This window comes from Cuculus canorus, chromosome 2, assembly GCF_017976375.1.
Source record: "Cuculus canorus isolate bCucCan1 chromosome 2, bCucCan1.pri, whole genome shotgun sequence".
Lineage (NCBI taxonomy): Eukaryota > Metazoa > Chordata > Aves > Cuculiformes > Cuculidae > Cuculus > Cuculus canorus.
Genome location: NC_071402.1, coordinates 37,605,051 through 37,625,161, shown reverse-complemented (window position 1 = coordinate 37,625,161; position 20,111 = coordinate 37,605,051).

The window sequence follows — 20,111 nt, the reverse complement described above, 5'->3', positions numbered from 1 at the left end:
TTGAATCAATAGACACTTTATAAATTTTACACTATTTTCACATACCCATTGGGGTGACAGTAGCAAGGACTACTAGTTTTTTATAGCGTAAAAGAATACATTTATAATTCATATGGGTTTTATAAATATATAAAAACTCAAGCAATTTGCTTCACTGCAAAATGCTGAAATACATGCCCAGTAAGTTGTGGCCAAATATGAAGATGGCTATGAATGAGTCCCTCAGAAATTAAAAAAAAAAAAAAAAGGGCTAAAAAGAACAAACATTGATGTTAAAATATTTTTAATCATTTACAGCTCTGTTGTTTCCTTGGATCTTAGGTATCATTCTAAAAATTAAGCCATATTTTATCTTCATTGCTACCAAACATAGTATAATTATTTTGCTGCAGACTTCACATTCCTATCTATTCTGCTAATGGAAATTTTCCTGTTTAGAGAAAATGAGAATAATTCTATTCTATTTTCAAACCAATAATATTCCTGGGTGTTCATCCTCACTGTTCTGGAAGAACAATGAAACAGTACTTACATGAAGGATTTACTGGTATGCATGCCAGGACAAAAACAGATGGACAAAACAAGTTTAGACAAATGAATCTGAAAAATTGGATGACCTTTATCTTACAAAGAAAGTTACTGAAATTCAGAAAAAGCCAAAAGTTATTTTATTTCCTTCAATGGAGAAATTCCAGTATTTGTGCTTGAGCCATTCAGTTTAGTTTAAGGCTAGTGATGTAAATTAATAGCTAGTCCTTACAGCCTATATGTATCTTTCCTACAGCATAAATACCTCAAATGTCTTAAATAAATAAATAAATAAATAAATTAAAAAAAAACACCCCATCCCTGAAAACAACTTATCATTTTCTAACTTAAGGGTAAGATCAGGCCTAACAAAGGAGATGTTTGGGTTTGGCGTTGTTTTTTGCATTTGGTAGCATGAATGGACTCATAGTCAAGATCGAGTGGCTGGCAGTGACAATTTCAAGCTTAGGTGGCAGTTCCTGGCTCAGAGAGCTCAGGGATGAGGATAAGGCAGAAATACAGCAGGCAGACAAAACAAGAGGTTTGGTAGTCTGCTAAAGAGTTAAGGAGGAAAGAGCAAAACAAACATGTTAGCAACAAGGCACAAGGTTTGGATCACTAGTTTTAAGACATACAAAATGCAATTACACAAAGGAAGTCTGCCATTGATGTTTCTAAGATATCAAAGCTTGCTTCGTGCCTGAGACATAAGAATTGAAGCAGGCAAGACAGAGAGCCCAGATACGATAAGACCACTGCAAAAAGTAAGTTTTGCATCTATGCATATATATTTCAGATTTGGAAGGGATCCCTGTAATATTCAATCTTTGTAAAGTCTATTAAATACAAGTGCTGAATAGATAAAATTCCCAATTGGATTCTTCACATCCATTTGAGAACAACATTGCAAACTGACATTATCAAGAAAAGCTGATCAGTGCCTTTGCAGCTTTAAATATAGCATGTTTTAAGAAGACTGACATCCAATCCAAACAAAAGGAAAATGAAAACATGATCCTATACAGGAATAACCATGCAGCAAACAGAAAACCTCTCCCAAAATTGCAAGGGCAAACTTTAGGTCTCACAGCTAATTGGACAATCAAGGGGGGGAGGGGAAAGATTAGATATTGGGATTTGCAGGTTGCACACCTGTTTTCTTTTCAAGAGAAGAGATAAGTGTAATGTTGACACAATACTCTAGAAATCAACTGTTATTGCAGAAACCAACGTCACTTCTTAGCTTCGTGTGATCCGCCTCAAAGAAGCACTTATTCTTTAAGATTACCTGTGAAGCTTTCTGCGCTTCACTGCACTAAGCACACCACGAACTTCTGTTCAAACACAATCAGGCACCGGGACAGGCTCATGCAAACAGGTAAGTCCTTCTTCCAGCATACAGCTCTTGCACGTATATAAATTGAGTAATACGTGGCAGAAGTGGTAGCCCTCGTGTCAGGCAATTTAACAGCGGGACAGCCTTGCCCTGTCATTTTTAGACCAATGTTTACAGTCCTACTGTGTGAATACGGGTTTGTTGCCTTCTATATGGTTTTGTACAAATTCTATATGTTTCTAGAAAATTCATATAGCAGCATGATTTTTCTAAAAAACAAGAACTTTACAAGAGCAAGTGGCACATGTAGAGCATGAACCTATGTACCTGCTTGAAATGGCTGGTATTTTAAAATGGACCCTCTCCAGTTGCAGCTGCAACAGAACAAAACACCTTTTCTTTCTAGTGAAATAGCTTTTTCTACAGTCATTTTTTTAACTGCTTGAGTTGTGAGACATGAGAGATGCTGAGACAGACCACATAAATACATAAAGAATATTTTTTTGGCAGGGAATAAAGTTTTCTCCTTTTCTCATCTTTCAGCAGTACCTGCCTTTGTTTCTCAGATCTCTTCAAAGATCCTAAAAGACAGAATAATCCTATCCTGTCTTTTGCTAAACAAGCTGTTATCAGAATAAGTATTCTGCAAAGATCCAGCTTTTTTATTTTCCACAATTCCATTTTATCTTCTTTCTTTTTTTTTTCTTTTTTTTCTTCTTCTTTTTTTTTTTTTTTTGTAGCACAAAATGATTTAGTTCTGTCTAACAAGCAATTAATGTGTACTTCCAAACAAATCGGAACTGGAGAACCAAATTAACACCCTTTAAGAGTGATATATCAGTGCCTGATTTCACAGAATGCTTTATGACCCTTCCACCTAATCTAATGGATGGATTTTAAACATGAGAAAGCCTTAACATGGCTTGAATCTAAACATTCCGACTGCTTATAAATTTGTACAGTAATTAGTAAAGAAGTAGTCACCTGGGTATCTCAAAGATAAGACAACCTTTTATAAAAATAGCTACCATTAAACATTACAATCACTGTTATTTTTATTGAGTCTTATCCAGCAAGGGAATATTTTGGTACGGCAATACATACCAAGAATATTTGTAAATCTAAAATCAACTAAATATTAAACGTGTAGCGGTATCTAGTCAGAACAAGAGATATCAACTGCTAATTTTTTCCACTTGTCTTTCACTCCTTTCAGCTCATAAACAGATTTAACAAAAAAAAGACCCATGGAATCAAAACAACATATTCATGGGGAGGTATGTTCATTTAAGCAACAGGCTGTTCCAACTTAGCTTTTAATAAGACGGATGAAATTGAGTAAGTGATAATTTAACCAATGACAAAGACATTTTTTTTGTACTCTGCAATAAGCCAAGCTTTTGAATGCAGAAAGGTATAATCATAGGTGTTGTATTTACAAAAGATTGATACGAAGCAAACGCCTTACAAAACAGACAGCAAAGGAATTAAAACCAAAATGTGCTGGGTTCAAAATTAAACATTTTTGGTAAAATTTTGTAAAAACTGATGATTACACACATATTCAAAGAATGCACACCAAGGTGTAGCTGTTGGTAGTCCACATGGTACCACTGCAGCAGCACGTGCAAAGAAGATGGGGTATACGGGAAATATCACCTGTGCTACTGAGCTGCTTATGGACTAATATCCACTGCCAGGGTATACAGTCCTCGCAAGAATGGCCAATTGGTACAGAGTTAAATACCCTAAATAAAGGGCAACAGCAGGGCAAACTTCTTAATGATGCCTCACTCACACGGGGTAACCTTCTTCTGAAAATATGGCTCTAAAAACGAGACTAAATCAGCCTGCATGTCTGTACAGCTCCTGCACTGCCAAATCTGGCAGCAGAGGTTTCTGCCAATTATTTTTTGTTAAGGGAGTTGGACTACAGCCTATGATTCATTTTACATATAGTAGAGCATGAGTTGGCCTACATATAAAAATTCACACTGGTATAACTGTGTCAGTTTGGGGTGTGATATTTTGCTGACAGTTTTACCTTTAAAAGACCTAAAGCAGATCTGGTTAAATCTCTACCAAGATACCTTTTACTCACTGAGGGTTTTTTTCTGGTTTTCAGCTAGAATAAACAGTCTAAAGTATATAAACCTGGCACATTACAGCAGACTGCCAATTTATCTGTTCTTATCAAAATAAACAGATGACATGTAAGGCTAGGCATGTAACAGAGGTTCCCCAAAAAAGAGAGGATCATTCATAGGTCCATTGCATCAGTCACCTCTTTACAGAATCACAGCATGGCTGAGGTGGGAAGGAATATCTGGAGGTCATCTGGTCCAACCCCTCTGCTCAAACAGGGCCACCCAAGATTGGTTGCCCAGGACCTGGTCCAGATGGCTTTTGAATATCTCCAAGAGGGGAGACACTACAGCCACCTGTTATGTCCCGACCCTCCACCCCAGTCCTTGACACCCCCCTGGACAACCTGTGCCAGTGCTTGGTCACCCTTACAGTTTATTGATATTCAGGCTGAACCTTTACAAGAAGTATAATCTTGTTGGGTACAGATATTCAATAAAATGTACAAACATACCAAAATTTTAGAGAGCCTAACTGATAGGTATATGTAACATACTGTGATACCAAAAATAAAAGTCTACATCTTCATTCTGAAAAAGGTATTATGGTAGTAGTCTCTACATTCATACATCCTAGAAATGGGTATTTTTCAATGAGTAGGGGAATTCACCACATTTAATTGAAAAGTGAGGAGGCCTGAAACTAAACCCCTTAGATATCAGCAACCTCAATCTTGTCAGAAATGCACAGCTAAAAATGAGCTTAATTTTTAATGCAAGCTACCAGATTATTACTCACGTTAGTTGTAGAGGAGGAGAGATCATAATGCAGTGCACACATTTTAAGAATCAAGATTTACATGGGAAAAAAATTACTTTGGAAGCCAGCTATGGCTTGCTTTATTAGCATCATTTAGTTCTAAGTAGACTGAGAAATGGAAAAAATTGTTTTCCATTTTTAACATTTCCCTTCTCATCAATTGTAGTAATAAATTTCAGTTGCAAGTACTGAGATTTCAAATTGTAGAGTCTGGGTTTTGTGTCTTTTCTGTACACTACTTATTCTCCGAACAAAACTTGTTTGGCAACCACATGTCAAGCTCTTGGCAAAGGTTCTGACCTCACCATTTTAAGCACTTTTTTTCCTAATACATTGTTGACATATGGCTATTGTGCTCTTAATCCAGTTATTTTGTGTCTGCTGTGTTGTTGCTATCTCATCTTCTGAATTTTCTTCAGGCAATTACTGTCAGAGACATTTAATTTCTTCTGCTACATATTAAACAGTTGCCAACATTCCCTTTTTTTCAGTGTGGAGAGGCTGGTTATGGGGCCAAAGCAATATTATTGCAAGGTATCCTAGGTGTATTTGTATACTTGCAAGGCCATCTAAAAATATTCTGATCACATACAAAAGAACAGTAGAGAAGCTTTGGAGAGAATAAAGCTGTTCTTTTGGCCTTCACATGTCACGAAGCCAGAAAAAAACACGCTACGTTGCTTTCATCTCTAATATGTTGAATAGTTGCCTGTGGTTAATTACACTGCATTGTGGAAGGTGCCACAATCAAGCAGTAGGATTAAGCCAGTTGAAAGTGATGTGAGGAAACAGATGGAAAATAACTCAGGTAACCATATAAAGCAAGTACAAAAGCTCTAGTTGTAAGCAGGCAAAACACTACGTTTAACCATTTTTTGCTATACAAAAAGCAAACACCCCTGCAACAAACTACAGCACAAGCTAACACACATTGTTCACTACCATGTGTTGACAATATTTTGACCTTGAGCAAGCAAGACCAGAGGTACAAATGAGAAACTGAGAAATACAATAGCTGGCAGGCACAGATTTAACACAGAAACAGGGGAATGTTCTTCACATTAACTCTTTCTAGTTCACAACACACTCTACATCCTGTGATGGGGAGCAGCTGCCCTCCTGCAATGCTGCCCGACATCCATCAAGGCTGTACCCTCACCGAACAGCCTGTAGTATTTATTATAGCTTATGGCTTCTATTTGTTTCTTGTGTCTTTTTCCAGTGTCCCTTATCCCTAACCTATGAAAAACCTGTCAACAGAGTATGAGATCAGAAAGTATTTATTCTACTAGACTTCACAGGGCTAAATCTGAGTAGTTGTCTGAGGAGCTTCTCTCTCTTTTCATTAACTCTAAATAATTCACATCACAGGCATCAAGTTTGGCCAGTGTGGGCACCTGCTCATCATCTTTGTGTTACTGTGCTTTGTCCACACTCCCAGTGCACAATGCAACTTTATTTTTCCGTTTCTCTATTCACGAAATGCGGACGACAAGTCATACTTCACAGCTGCAAGTATTCGAGCACTTTATCAGTTGATCAGCTTTCCTTTTGCAGGCACGACTGATGATCATATTGTTTGCTTTCATGGAATAAATCACAGATCTCAGGAAAATCAGCATCTAAATTTGTTCCAGTAACTCATTTTGAATGCAAGCTAAATCCTGTTTTCAGGTTGTACCCCACAAATACTAAAATAAGCTCTTCTTGGGGGCTGGAAAATAAACCCTGAAAAAAAATATAGCCTTGATTTCTCAGGGAGGCAAGAGCAGAAATTTGAAGAGAAAGAACAAAAGACAGGTGATCCCTTCCTATGCTTCACATTTTGCCACATTTGAAATTCAACCAGCCATTTAGTTTATAGGATATCATGTACCATTTACAAAAATCTAAATATAACTGTTGGTTTTACTCACAAGTGCTCATACTTTTCTTTAATCATTTCTAAAGGAATTTCATCATACGAGCATAGGTTCTATAAATACCAGTTAGACATGACAGCGGCATTGATAATATCATAAAAGCAGCAGTTACACTTTACTTGAGCACTTAGATTAAATGGTATCTGTGGCAGCTAATCAGACAACTGGTTAGCAATTTAGAAACTAGTTTATTCATAAAATTAAATGTAGCATCAAAAACAATGCAGCAATATGACTAAGCTGCGATCATACAGGTTGAAGTATATCGGGCAAGAGACCTGTTTGCAAAGTCCATGAGAATTCAGCTCTACTGCAATATTCTGTCAGCCATCCTCATTATCTTGTACAGGTACCTAGTGGACAAAATAATAATCTGAACTACAGAGAACCTGTTAAAATTCACAGTTCAGTGAAATGCTGATTACAGCAGCAGCTCTCTTTTCTTCTCCCTGTCACTCCCACCCTTTTGCTCTCCTCCACTTCGCTTTTCTCCTTAGAATGGCAGACAGTGGTATAATGATCTGGATAACATGTGGTATATTAGTCTTATTAGCATTTATTTACAACAAGCTGCATAGCTGCACTCTTCCCAAACCAGTACTGCTCAGCATCCTCACTGCCAGGGCACAGACTTTCACTGCTCCACATGGGAAAGCCTGTGCAAGGAATAGGAACCCCTTCTTCTGTCACAGGCTGCCTTCTCCTCAAATGTGCAAGGAAAAAAAGAACTGCTTTCTGTCCCCTCTGTGCAGTTTAATATTTTGTTGTTTAAATCAAATTGGAAGTTTACATTCTGGCCAATCTCTTTAACCTCTGAAACCAAGTTTGAATGTAAAAGAAAATACAATATTTCCCATAAACACTAGTCTGTTCAATTACTGTCATTTTTATCTCCTAATTGAAAAACTTATTTTCCTTGCCTCAGCAAGCTATTTTAAGGAATCGTTGAGTGAGATTGTATTGGAAGACACACACAGAATTGCTCAAAACAGATTTTTTTTCCCAAGGGGCAAAATACACTCATTACAAAATGAGTTTACAATTAACCACCTGACAGGTACATAGACTGTTAAAAATTGTCTATTTCCCCAGCTTTCATAGCCAAGTGATTATGAAAGGAGAATTCACAAGAACTTATCTAAAAACTACCTGTATGTCATGGCTGTATATAATCCTTGTGTGAGGCCTAACAGAGGCTAAAAAACTGTCCACTCGTCTAAGGCATCCTTCTGAGACCCATGATGTCACTATTGTTTGCAGAAGAAGACATCCCCTTTTCAAAGGACATTATGGCATTCACAAAACACATTTTGTTCTGGTTATCTTAGAACAGGAAGCTACAGAGGAAAATAAATATCAGACAACAGGACAGCTACTGAATGGATTATTTGATACCATGCTCAAAAGGTGGCTCACAAAAATCTTTGGCTCATTGGACAGAGAAATAGGAAGTCTGTACAGTACCTGATCTATTATTCTGAGTCGCTAAATTTTTCTTCCTACCTCTCCAGCCCTGAATCCATGAAGCACACTAATGCATTTTGGCTGGCACAATCAGTGTGATTAAGATGTCCTGAGACAGCAGAAGTCACCTGTGAGACAAGAGAGACACAGAAGTGAGGGTCAGGATAAGGAACCGATTTGGGTCTTGAATGGAGTTCCTCCTCCATCGTGCAATAGAATGAAAAATCAGGTGTCTGCTTTAGGACAATGGAAACATTCAGAAAAAAGAAAGGTTAAACAAAGGAACAGGGGAAATGCATCTGATGGCTTTCCTTCTTCCTTTTGCTTCCCTCTCTCTCTCACACCCAACAGCGAGATAATAAATTGAAAGACTAGGTGTTGTCAGTGAATCAGAGCCCTGCCTCCATCGGCGTCTAGAATCCAATTTGAAATCATCATGCCATTTTCCAGGTAATAGATATAAAAGTTTCTGTAGGAGACAAAGCACGTGAAGTTGGATCACATCATCAGTTTTGTACTGATGAGACATTGGATGGGTTTTCTATTACATATCCAAAGAGCGAACATCTGTCTTACCAGAAAGCTTATTCAGGCTCAGCCAAAAGCTTTCATATGCAGGGATACATGTCATAATTCGAGACTAGTGAACTGGAGATATTCTGGGAGAAGAAACATGCCGACAGGGAATATTTTAACACAGCTGAGATTGGCCTAACATGGAAAGAACACCCAGTGAAAAAAAAAAAAAACTGTCTTGGGGTTTTCTATTCTGTTTTAATTCTGAGTTATTTTTTTTCCCTATATTTCTGGTCTGCTAAAGACCCACTGAACACCAAATAGGAGATAAAGCCACTCTCAAAAAAACCATTTATCTAACATTGAACCAAAAAACACCATAAATTTTAAAAGCATTGTTTTAAAATAAATTTAAAGCACGTGGTAATAGGAAAATCATTCCAAGATAAACCAGGCCAGTCTCAGACTTAGTAGGAGACCTCCAGAAAGCATCTGTTTCTGGCCATCTAGGAGATCAAACTTCAGGAGAATCTTCCTATGAAGCACATGGGGAAACGCAGGCTTTGAACGTTCATGCTCTGGCTTGCCTCCTGAAGGCAGTTGACTGTGCAGTGACCAACCTCCAGCTTACACATCTTTCTGGGACAACTAAAATTAGATCACCCAACATGACTATAAAATAGCACCATTTTGGACTCACAGTATGGTTTAAATCAACCAGCTCTAAGTCAACCAACTGTCAGAAGACTGTCAGAAGACATTCTACTTTGGACACTTATGTATCTAGGTACAAAACATTAGGGTTCAACTTGGAAACTTCTTCACACAAGCAGCACCATCAATTTTAATCTAACTATTTGCATGAACAAGTCTTTTTCAGACTCATTTTATTTCATAAGCATCTTTTATAAAAATGACATCCCAAAGCCCTTGATGGAATTAAATAACACTGTCCACTCTCTTGTATCTGACATAAATTACAGAAAACAGCATCATAAAGATACTGCACAGTGAGTAAATTAAACCATTCAGTCATAAGGCAAATGACCTAAGGAGAGAGAAATTAAGAGACATAGGCAAAGGAGAAAAGATATGTTTTAAGATGAGGTTTGAAAAGAGATAGAGTCAATGAGGCAGAGAGAGACATTCATGCAATGGAGCTGCGTACCAAGAAAAAACTTTCAGATGTTCTGATATCCAGACAAACCAACCATGGATAAGTTTGACTAGACACATGGTACATGGAGGCTGTCACACATCTTCCTACACAAACAGAAATTCTCATACCTCCCAAATTAATTACAGGAAGAAGTCTAGTGCTTGACTGGTCTATAACTTGCTATATCTCTAGTTTTTCAGTTCACTGCCCTATAAAAGACATTTATGCTAACACAAATCCAGCAAGACACTAGAGGAATAGCTTCAACCAATAAAACAAAGACATACCTGGCGTTCCCTGAAAAGAGGAGGAACATTTTTGAAAGTCCACCAAATCCTTCCACTGTTACGTATATAACTTAAGTCACCATATTTTGGACTCTGGAGATCTAAGGTGCTAAAGAGGTGGATAAAATTACTGCAGTCACAGTAGCACAGTCACAGCAGAAACTCCAGTCAGGTAGCATTGGGTTTGGTTTTCACTTCTACTGAAACTCGTGGGCCATATCCACATTTATATGTAGTTATCCCACAACACTAAGTTCAATGGAATTTAAACACCAAAATATCTCCTTAAGCAGAAGTGGTATTCATGGCCTTCAGCACGACATTTAAAGATTATGTGCCTCAAATCTTTTCCTATAAGGCCAGTATGTCAGTAGTCAGTAACAAGAAATGAAGCTAGTGAAGGTTTCCGGTCATAACACACAACACCAAAGCCATAATATCTGCCTAACACTTTCAGTATCATGTCCATCAAGAGATAAATAATGAAATGCTACAGATAGAGAGAGCTGTCAGAGTTTTAGGACTTACTGCCACTACAGGCAGTGTAAGACACTGTCAGACCCAGAAAGAGATTTTACAAGTTCCTTTAAAAGTTTCAGGAACTTGCTCACACCTAAGTGCCACCGAAGATCATGGAGCAAATCTGGAGACAGTAAAGCTATGGGAGGGCAAGCACATATGAGTCCTTTCATAAAATGCAAAGATACCTGGTCTACAGCTTTGCATGTCGACCTTGCTCCCACTGATGGATAGGCACTTTTCTTCTCAAGCAGAGATGGATCATTTCTATGAAAAGACTGGGCCATTACACCACGTATGTCTTCACTACAGGTCCTGCTGCCTCCATTCCATCATGACCCTCTCCCAGTCATGATGTTGATCACTGTCTTGGTCTTCCCGACCCTGTGACCTCCACCAAGGAGTCTCACAACTCCACATGTTTCATCTAAACATTTTTTTCCAAGAAATCTTATCAGCTGAATTTACCCTCAAGATAAACAGCTCAGGTGTGACCTAGGTGTAATGTACACTTCATGTGTACTCATGTCATCCATTCAAATGCAAATCTCCTTAAAGGCATAAGATAAAGGTAAATCATGCACAAAAACTTGAGTGGAGTGGCAGTCACTAATCTTATATTTTCCTTTGGAAGTACCAAAACTTGAGGATTTATTTTAGAATCATCTATTATTATGTGCAGGTTTGTCACTGCAAAGGGTAGTTAAATAAAATATTTGCTACTTTTGTCTCTTGCACTTCATTAATATCTTGCAGCTATGTGGTCAGTCAGATCCCTCATTTGACCTTCCAAGACAATATATTTTCCAAAAGTCTTACTCCCACAATCTGACTTTTCCAGCAAGCTAGGTTTATTTTCCACAAGAAGCCTCACCTAGAGCAAGGGATATTCCCATATCCTCCCTTCCTGGCGGTAGAGAGCAAAGGAGAGTGCTGAGGGAGGAAATGGCATGCTCCAAATTTGCAAACAGGAACACTGTAGGGTCTGTAGGTACCTTCTTGGTTTGCATGGAGACACACCCACTTCTCTCTGATGCTCACATTCTGGACCAGCTGCAGCAACATCTTCCCCATCAGAGTGGGCCTGTGCCCTGAGACCACTATCGTCAAAATTTCAGCTGACAAGCACCTCTGGCAGGAACTAATATTCCAGTTCCGCAGTTTAATAAGGAGTGCCTTAGCCTAAATAAAGGATTTTCAATTTTCACAATCCTCATGTATGGTAACTACAGTGAATGGCATGACATAACAACAAAACTAAGTTTTGGACAATATGTAATTACTTTTATTCTGGGATTTCCTTGTCTTTTAGTTGGTTGTTCTGCCACTGAAATTAGATATTTTAAAAATTAAAACAATCCCTCCAAAGTATCAATTATCCTTGAAGTTGCTTTATTTCGGCTTTTTTTCTTTGGAGAAACTGTCCCCTCATCTTCTCCTCTTCCATTTAAATGTACTCCACTGCAAGCAAATATTTAGAGTATGCCTCATTTAAATGAGGAAGCCCTCAAAAGAGTAACTTTTCTCACCTGTTTCTAAACTGTCATGTTAACTATCAATGTTCTCCAAAGACAACTGCTGATAACTCATCAACATTTTTTGTTTGGGAAATTAGATGCTCTATGCTGCTAGGAAGAAATGAGAGAAAAAGTAGTTGCATTTTTTTTATCTGAAGATAATAGGAAAATACAAACTTACAGAGCTATCTACAGAATAGAAACTGGGCATTTAGGTTCTCAGCTTAGGCAAAGACTAGTCACACTGGGCTGTATTTTCCATGATGATATCTTATTTTACATTCTTAGGCACCATAGGATTAGTCTCCAGATGCACTGAGCACTTCCAGATTCATGCTGTTTGATTGGAGGCACAGCCAAATCATGCTTCCCTGAAAACTGGTTTTGAGGAGACTGGAGTAGGTCAAAGAACAGAAGAATCACACGTGAAAATCCACCACTGCTTTTGAAAACTTGAATGTTGACAACACTTCCTCTGACTTTTCCTTTCTAGAGAAGAAATACCGGACTTACTCAAAACACCAAGGCATTACGAAGCTGAAATCAAAGCTTAGAAATAATATGAGAACCTTGGAAGAAGATTCCTCATAGGAACAACTACTTTAAAAATTCTGCCTAGGAAAGGGAAGGGACACGTGGTATGTCCTATTGAGCCTGACTGTCAAAGTGAGAACCCCAAAGACTGTATGGTACGTGGAAAGGTTAAACATTTGCAATACGTATTAATATGCTCTTTAAGTCACATGGATACTCACTAATTCTTCATTAGCCTGCTGATTCCTATGCATAAAAGGACAAAGACTAGATTTTCCCATGTAGCGTGGGATCCATGAGGTCAGCTTTACAGAATGAATTTATCAACAGAGTTTGAGTTTCAATTTCTCTAATATGCTTTACCTAATAAGGCAGTTCCTGTTATAATTGCTGTTGTAGGGATAGGAGGTTAATCTTTTAAGTGATGGCATTGAACTCACCTGCTGAGAGATGATCTGGAGTACTCCAATAAAACATTCATGGCTTTATGCCTCCTCTGTTGCACTTAAATCTATGTTAACAGTTTCAAAAAGCTAAAAAGCCAGGTCTATGCTCTGCAGTGATCAATAGCACCATGGTTAGATATCAGCATATTCAGCTCAGTGGGATAAATGTTCAGTCTTTGGTAGATTTAGTAGTGGGTGGAAATGACAGATGGAATTTTAAGTCTTTTCTTCAGAGGCTTTGTTCTCCTCCTTCTTTGGTGTACAGAATTTCCCCGTGATATTTTTTTTTCTTTCCAAGAGACCTGAAGCACCAATCATTTTGCTTTGTTACCCTTGGGGGAATAAAAGTCAAAAACAGAGAAGGAAAACACTTACTTCGTAAAGACAAGTCATTAACAAAAAGCTTAGTTTAACAGAAACAAGATCCAGCACGTCTGGACAACATCCTTTCAAATTTGAAAATCTATAATTAAATCGAATACGATTTGTGACAAATGACCATTTGAAAGTGTATAATTTGATCAAACAGAATTTGTGATAGATTATGATGAATAAGAAACCCCATGTTTTCACATTAAACTATGATCATGTTACACAAACTTCAAATAAAGTCACATTTCCAAGTTATCTCTTATCCCTGGATTCAGTATGACTCTTACTTACAAAAGAAAATTAAAACAAAAATCATTGCATCAAATCTAACTCTAAAGGGTTGTTAAGTGTAAAGACTAGGAATGGAATTGAAAGAAGAGAATAAAAAGAGCAGGGTCCCCTGGTTCCCATTAAACTGTACTTTCCCCAGTAGTCTGAAATTTTCCGCAATTAAACTGTTTTAAATAAAAGCATCGAGAGCAACTCAGAACATAAAATTCTGGAAGCATTTCCTCTAACCAGTGTTTGAACCTCCCCTGTGCCCATACAGGGGCAAGCACAGGCCTCAGTGAAGGCTCTGTGTTTGCAACTTGGAGTAGAATTTAATCTCAAAACTTTGAAGAGCACACAGTTACCCGAAGTTTTCCTGGCTACTGCACTGAGTACTGTCTTAGTCCTTGAATTATGTAAGTGAGGCTACATCCATGTTTGTAACATTCCCCTTCTTCCCTTTGTACCTTTGATGTAGTATAGAAATACTACTACAGATAATTTTGGGAGCCATAATGTTTTGTTCACAAATCCAAAGCTCTTACACTCTTAAACAAAAACAGAGTGAAAATCAGTGTTTCTAATCATTGTTCACGCAAATACTTTAATTGATTTTGTTCTAGGAGAAAACCTGATCCAGGAGACCACGGGAGAAATAATTTATTGTGGTAATATTCTTAGAAAGAACTTACAAGTCAATTTCAATACATTTTATTTTCCAAGTATATGATTTTTATAAGGTGAACTGTATTCTATTGCGAGCTGAATTTTCTAGTCATTATGCATGTACAGGGGATGCTTTGAGAAGCAGCAGGAGAGCGGTGAGTGATTTGGGGGCAGTTGTGTGTTTTGTAAAATGTATAGCAGTCTGCTGACCAGCAGAAGAAAAGTCCTTCAAGCTACTTAGGTACATGATGTATTGCCATGCCTTCCAGCTGAGCAGCTCAAAGGTTTTGTGTGTTAAGTCCACAAGCTTTGCTGAGGAGTAAATACACACTGCTCATCTTTACTGGATAGAATGTGAGGAGAGGAACAAGGATTAAACACACACTGCTCATATTTACTGGATAGAGTGTGAGGAGAGGAACAAGGATTAAACACACACTGCTCATATTTACTGGATAGAGTGTGAGGAGAGGAACAAAGGGCCATATATCCATCCCTCTCCAATTGACGTGACCCTGACAAGATTGCATGGGATAACTTGAAGGATTTAGAAAACAAAGAAGTAACTGATAAGAATGGCCAAATTTAACAGGATGACCCCACCATGTAATAAAATTCGCAGTGCAGTTGAATAGCTCTTATTTACTAGCTGCACCATAATATTTAACTGCAGGCTAGCTTAACCTATTGATGGTAGAGTTAAGAAAGATTATGAATAAAAGGTTGTCTGGTGAAAACAATGGTTTTCTAGTGTGTATCATCAAGCCCCCAAGATTAACGTTCAATGTTACACTTTCAAATTGCTTTTTATAAGAGTAAGACAGTTATGAAAGACACAATGTACATAATTTTAAATTTGTGGTCCAGTCAAGGATATAGATATGGTCCAGCTTTGTTATAGTTGAATGGCAAAAAAAAATATAATGAAAAAAATACAGCAATTCCAAGAGTTCTTAGTTAGATTTTCCAATCAAGACTGCTGCCAAGGATCCTTTTATCTGATTACACTGCGGGGGGAACCCCATCACCACCACTCATAAAATTGTGGGCAGTTCCCTCCTAAGGTATAACACATCAGTACAACCTTCTTCTGCACTGAAACTATTAAATCTTTCATTCACACATTTCACTCTAGCTATCCCTCTCATTCAATCTTTTCTTCATTGTGAAGAAGCGTTCAGTTCCCTGAATAATGCCAGAAAACTGTAATGTAATTATTTCCTCAAGCTACTCTTAGTTTTCTCTGTTGGAGAAAGCTCTGTCTCTATCACTTCCACAGCCTGGACTCTTGCTGTGAAAGTCAGATAGAAATTCGAAAGTATTTGAAGGCATGGAAGAGAAATCATCACTGGTGAGTCGTCCTTGATTAAACGTTCATTAATTTTTTTCAGATTTCTGAGGTATTCCCTGAATGGAGTTCATTTCCAATCTCTTTTACCACCTCTCCATGATGACAAAATTTCTTTACAACCCTTTATAATGTTTTTTGGTGCAGCATAAGTCTTTGACCTCATAATACCAGGAATCACAACAAATACTAACCCATTGATGGGGAGTCAATAGACTGCCACCAACGGGGATTTTGATGAAGAAGACTCAGAGGAAGAGATACAGTAAATCCAAAAGCTGAAGATTAAGTCCAATTGCCAGTGGCAAGGACAAATACAATCCTGGGGAATAATTTTCACAGAAGATGGAACACATAACTCTTAAAAGGCCCTTATTAAGCCACATTCAGAATAGTTTGGTGTGTTTCTTTCTGACTATGATCAGCCAGGTATAGCAGAGGAAACAAGGTTTATTTAAGAGAGCAAAGATTTCAGCAGTGTCATCTGACACAACTGATTAAGATAAAAGTATAAATGCTTCATTCCTTAAAAGGAAATCCTTTTGTCTCATCAGGAAATTTTACTATAAACAAAATGAAACTTGAAAATCCTTAAAAAATCCTACTAAAAAGGCACACAAGGGTTAGAATAATTTGGAAGCTGCAGCATAAGTAGAGACATACTGAATATGAAGATGAGACACATTTAGTTTAAACGTCAGAAAGGGATTTTCTCAAAGGGGGATGAAACATAATGTTTGCTATATGCAAAACATAAAGATTGCCTCACCACCCATTTAGATACAGCATATGAACATATCTGCTCAAAGTCAAAAGTGAAAGACTCTAGGAAGCTGCCAGACCCAGAGAATATGAATATTCTGCAAATATATTTATTTTACATGTAAAGCAAAGCAAAGAAAAATATTGTTAAATATTTACTCATTTCCCAGTAGCTTATTAATCTTCGTCACAGCAAATACAGCTGAATATGGAGCGTGGGCAGAGATGGTCCTTACCATTAAATTACAATGACTAAGACTCACAGGTAAGCAACAGCCCTGACAGGAATACTGACTTATCTGCACGAAGAGAAGCTGCACAGGCAAACCTGGTAGCAAGGATCCACAGCTGTTGCATTTTCTTGCTTTCTTTTTTTCACCTGTGATTTCATCCATCTGACCCACAGACTCTTTTTGCACTATCAGATATCCCATAATTATTACTCCAGCACCACTGGAGTCCATGGAGACATGGACTGTATTTTAATCATCTATGATAGACATTTTATTTTAAGGTTTGCAATATCTGAAAAAATAAATGTCTGGTCCCATCCTGATGATTCAGGCTGCCTATATAAAAGTAAAGGCTCCCAAGCTAGTCCATAGCAATCTGATTCAGCTTATCAAAAGTGTTTTTCTCTCCTTGGTCCTCTAGGATTCCTGAATGCTGAACATGTAGCTGCATCTCTCCAGCTGGCAGGAAACATTGGTTCCTAGCAAGGTCTGCACCAGAGTTTGGTGCAATTTCCCACCACCAGAGAGGACCCTGCAGTTTAAATATTCTTCTGACGGAGGAAGTGGCAGCAGCGATAACCTGCCTTCACATTACAACATCATGGTAAGTTCCCACACCCAGGAAGAAGAGACCCAAAATCTGAACTCTGTTTCAGACTGAAGGGAATCAACCCCATGGCTCCGACTTCCCTAGAAGCACCCCACTGCACAGGCTACACACCAGGAGGGGATGTTCCCTGTCTTTGTTGAAACTGTGCCTTCTTGTCTCAGTACGTGCTTATGTGCCAGACTCTTAGCACCAGAGAACAAATAGTGAACCTGTATGTGCCATCCAGAAGAAAAGGAGGGGTCTGGTTCATGGTTTCTGTCAGTCAGAGATCCTCATCAACTTAAAAGAAAAATATGAAGCCTCCTGGAGCAGGAACCAGATTATCTTGAGAGAGTATCCTCCTCACAGCTGGCATAGAGGAAGCTCTTTGATCAGCTCTTGATCAAAAAATTCAAAGAAAAAAAAATTAACACAGCACACACTGAAAAAAACCTCAAAATAGTTAACAGATAGCTTCATTTGAAAATGTGCTAAGACTTGCAGTGGGCTCTGGCAGTAAAAGGACTGTCTGTTTTCCTTGGGGATTCACTGGCCTTCAAGTGTGAGTTATTTAGTGAATGTCCAAAGGTCTATGTTATGCAAGAAGGCAGATTAGATGGTCATAGCAGTCCCTTCTGGTCTTAAGCAATTAATCTCTGTCATGATGTCAGAAGGTTGGCTCATCACAGCCAAAGAAGGCAATTTCCTTGCTGATAAATGAAAAAGTAAATCAATTTTTACTCCAAGATGAGGATGGGATTCCACTGGTCCCCAAGGGCTGTTTCCATGTTCCAGCACCGAGCAGCTGAGCAAGGGACTGCTCCATCAAGCAGCGTGTGCTCTTTACAAGACCCACATCTATTCTTCCTCTTCTTTGCAAAGTAGCAGTCACAGCCACAAAAGGTAAATTCCAGCCTCTGAAGAAAATGAGAAGTTTAGATGAAGTCTTGGCTTTCAAGGGAGTACAGTATCCTAAATGCTATGTAGCTAAATATATCATGGAAACCGAGAGTGGAATAAATGGGCTGTTATTTACATTGCAGGATCACAAGATGGGAGAACCACACCTTTGATAAACAGTGGTGGTATAATCTTACTGACTGATCTCAGCCACATCACTTTGTTCTACGTTTTCCCCACCAATTTAGTTCTTGAAGTGAAAACATTACAGTGACTGCCAGGTTTCAGGAAGTTTTACTACAAGAATTGTGCAGATATTGAGTAAGTCAATGCCTGAGTCACACCAAGGGCAATGCTTATCTTATCTCCACTTCACCAGGGAGGGACGCAAAATGTGACAGGACATGCCAAAGGGCCAAAACCCAAGTAAACTAAATAGAAGGGCTTGAAAGTGGGATAATCCAGCTCCCAGTCCCATATTCCTACCAGCAAATTTCATGGTCCCTCAGAGGTCGCTCCTTCTATTTCCAAAACTAAACCAACTTAAATTCCAAAAAAATTAAATCTCCATGTAGAGAGCATGGTTTCCTCTTCCCTGTACCGGGATCTTAAGAGAAGAGTAGTAGTCAGATCCTGCCCTTTTTTTGACAGAGGAATGGCTGAAATTCAAGATGGCAGAAGGAAGCAAAACCACGAAATTAGTTGCACCTCCACACCCACAAGGACTGAAAATAAGTGGATTACATTGCCTACTTAATGATATCGCTGCCAAAAGAATTTTTCTACAGTAAATGCAGACATACAGATTTCACTTATAAAGTTGCAGAAATAGTACAATTTATTATTTCTTTTAATTCATCATTGGTTCATTTTAAGCATATAATACAGAAATTAATGTACATGTTTCTAAAGGACTCCTATAGAGGAAACGCTCAGAAATAATTGAAGTGCAGCCATACTGTCTTTATTTTGTATTTGAGGCATCTTCCCAGTCAATGAACCTCTGTGAAAGATTAATGTAGTTTGAACTTTTATTGTGGAATATTATTCGTGCACTGTCACACTTCACACAAATGGTGCTTCAGTCACAGTTCGGTAACACTCCAGCATATTATTTCCAAGGCATTTGAGAGTTTAGAGAATTATTGAAGGGCACACTGTACTCATTTGGTAATAAGGCAGAGTGCAGTTGCAGTCTCCATATGATTTCAACAAACGGAATCAATGTTAATTTCATTGAACATAGCAAAATAGTTGTGATAATAACCCCAAAGAAATATTCCACTAGACAAAACAGACAGAATATAGTGTTATGGTGCTTTATATTACCTACACCAAAGATTCTAGAAGAAATACAGAAATGGGTGGGGAAAAAAGAATCCTAATAATTTCTTTTAAAAAAACATACTAATTTGCAATTCAAAATTGCTGTTTCTCCCAGTCTTTACGCTTTGATTTTAAGAATGTGCTGCAGAAGAATTAAATAAATAAACTGAGATTCATATGCTATTTTCACCGACGATACCCAGCTTTGTGGCATTCTAGATGTTTCAACGTGGAATCACTGTTTGTACAAATACATATTATACTGATCCTGAAAGTAAACACTTCCCAAAGCCATGGTTTGTTAGCACTGCCTTCACATGTTATAGCCAATTAGTTGATAATTAGTCAAATAATTAAAAATATAATTATGTAACCATCTTGCCTTTTTCAAATTAAAGACTCATTCACAAGCGGAGTCCTTTTTCTGATTACGTGTTTCTTTGCTGCTGCAGTTTGAGTGAATAAACCTTGGTTGCGCTTTCTCTCCTTTCAAATTAAAATAGGATCCTGTTA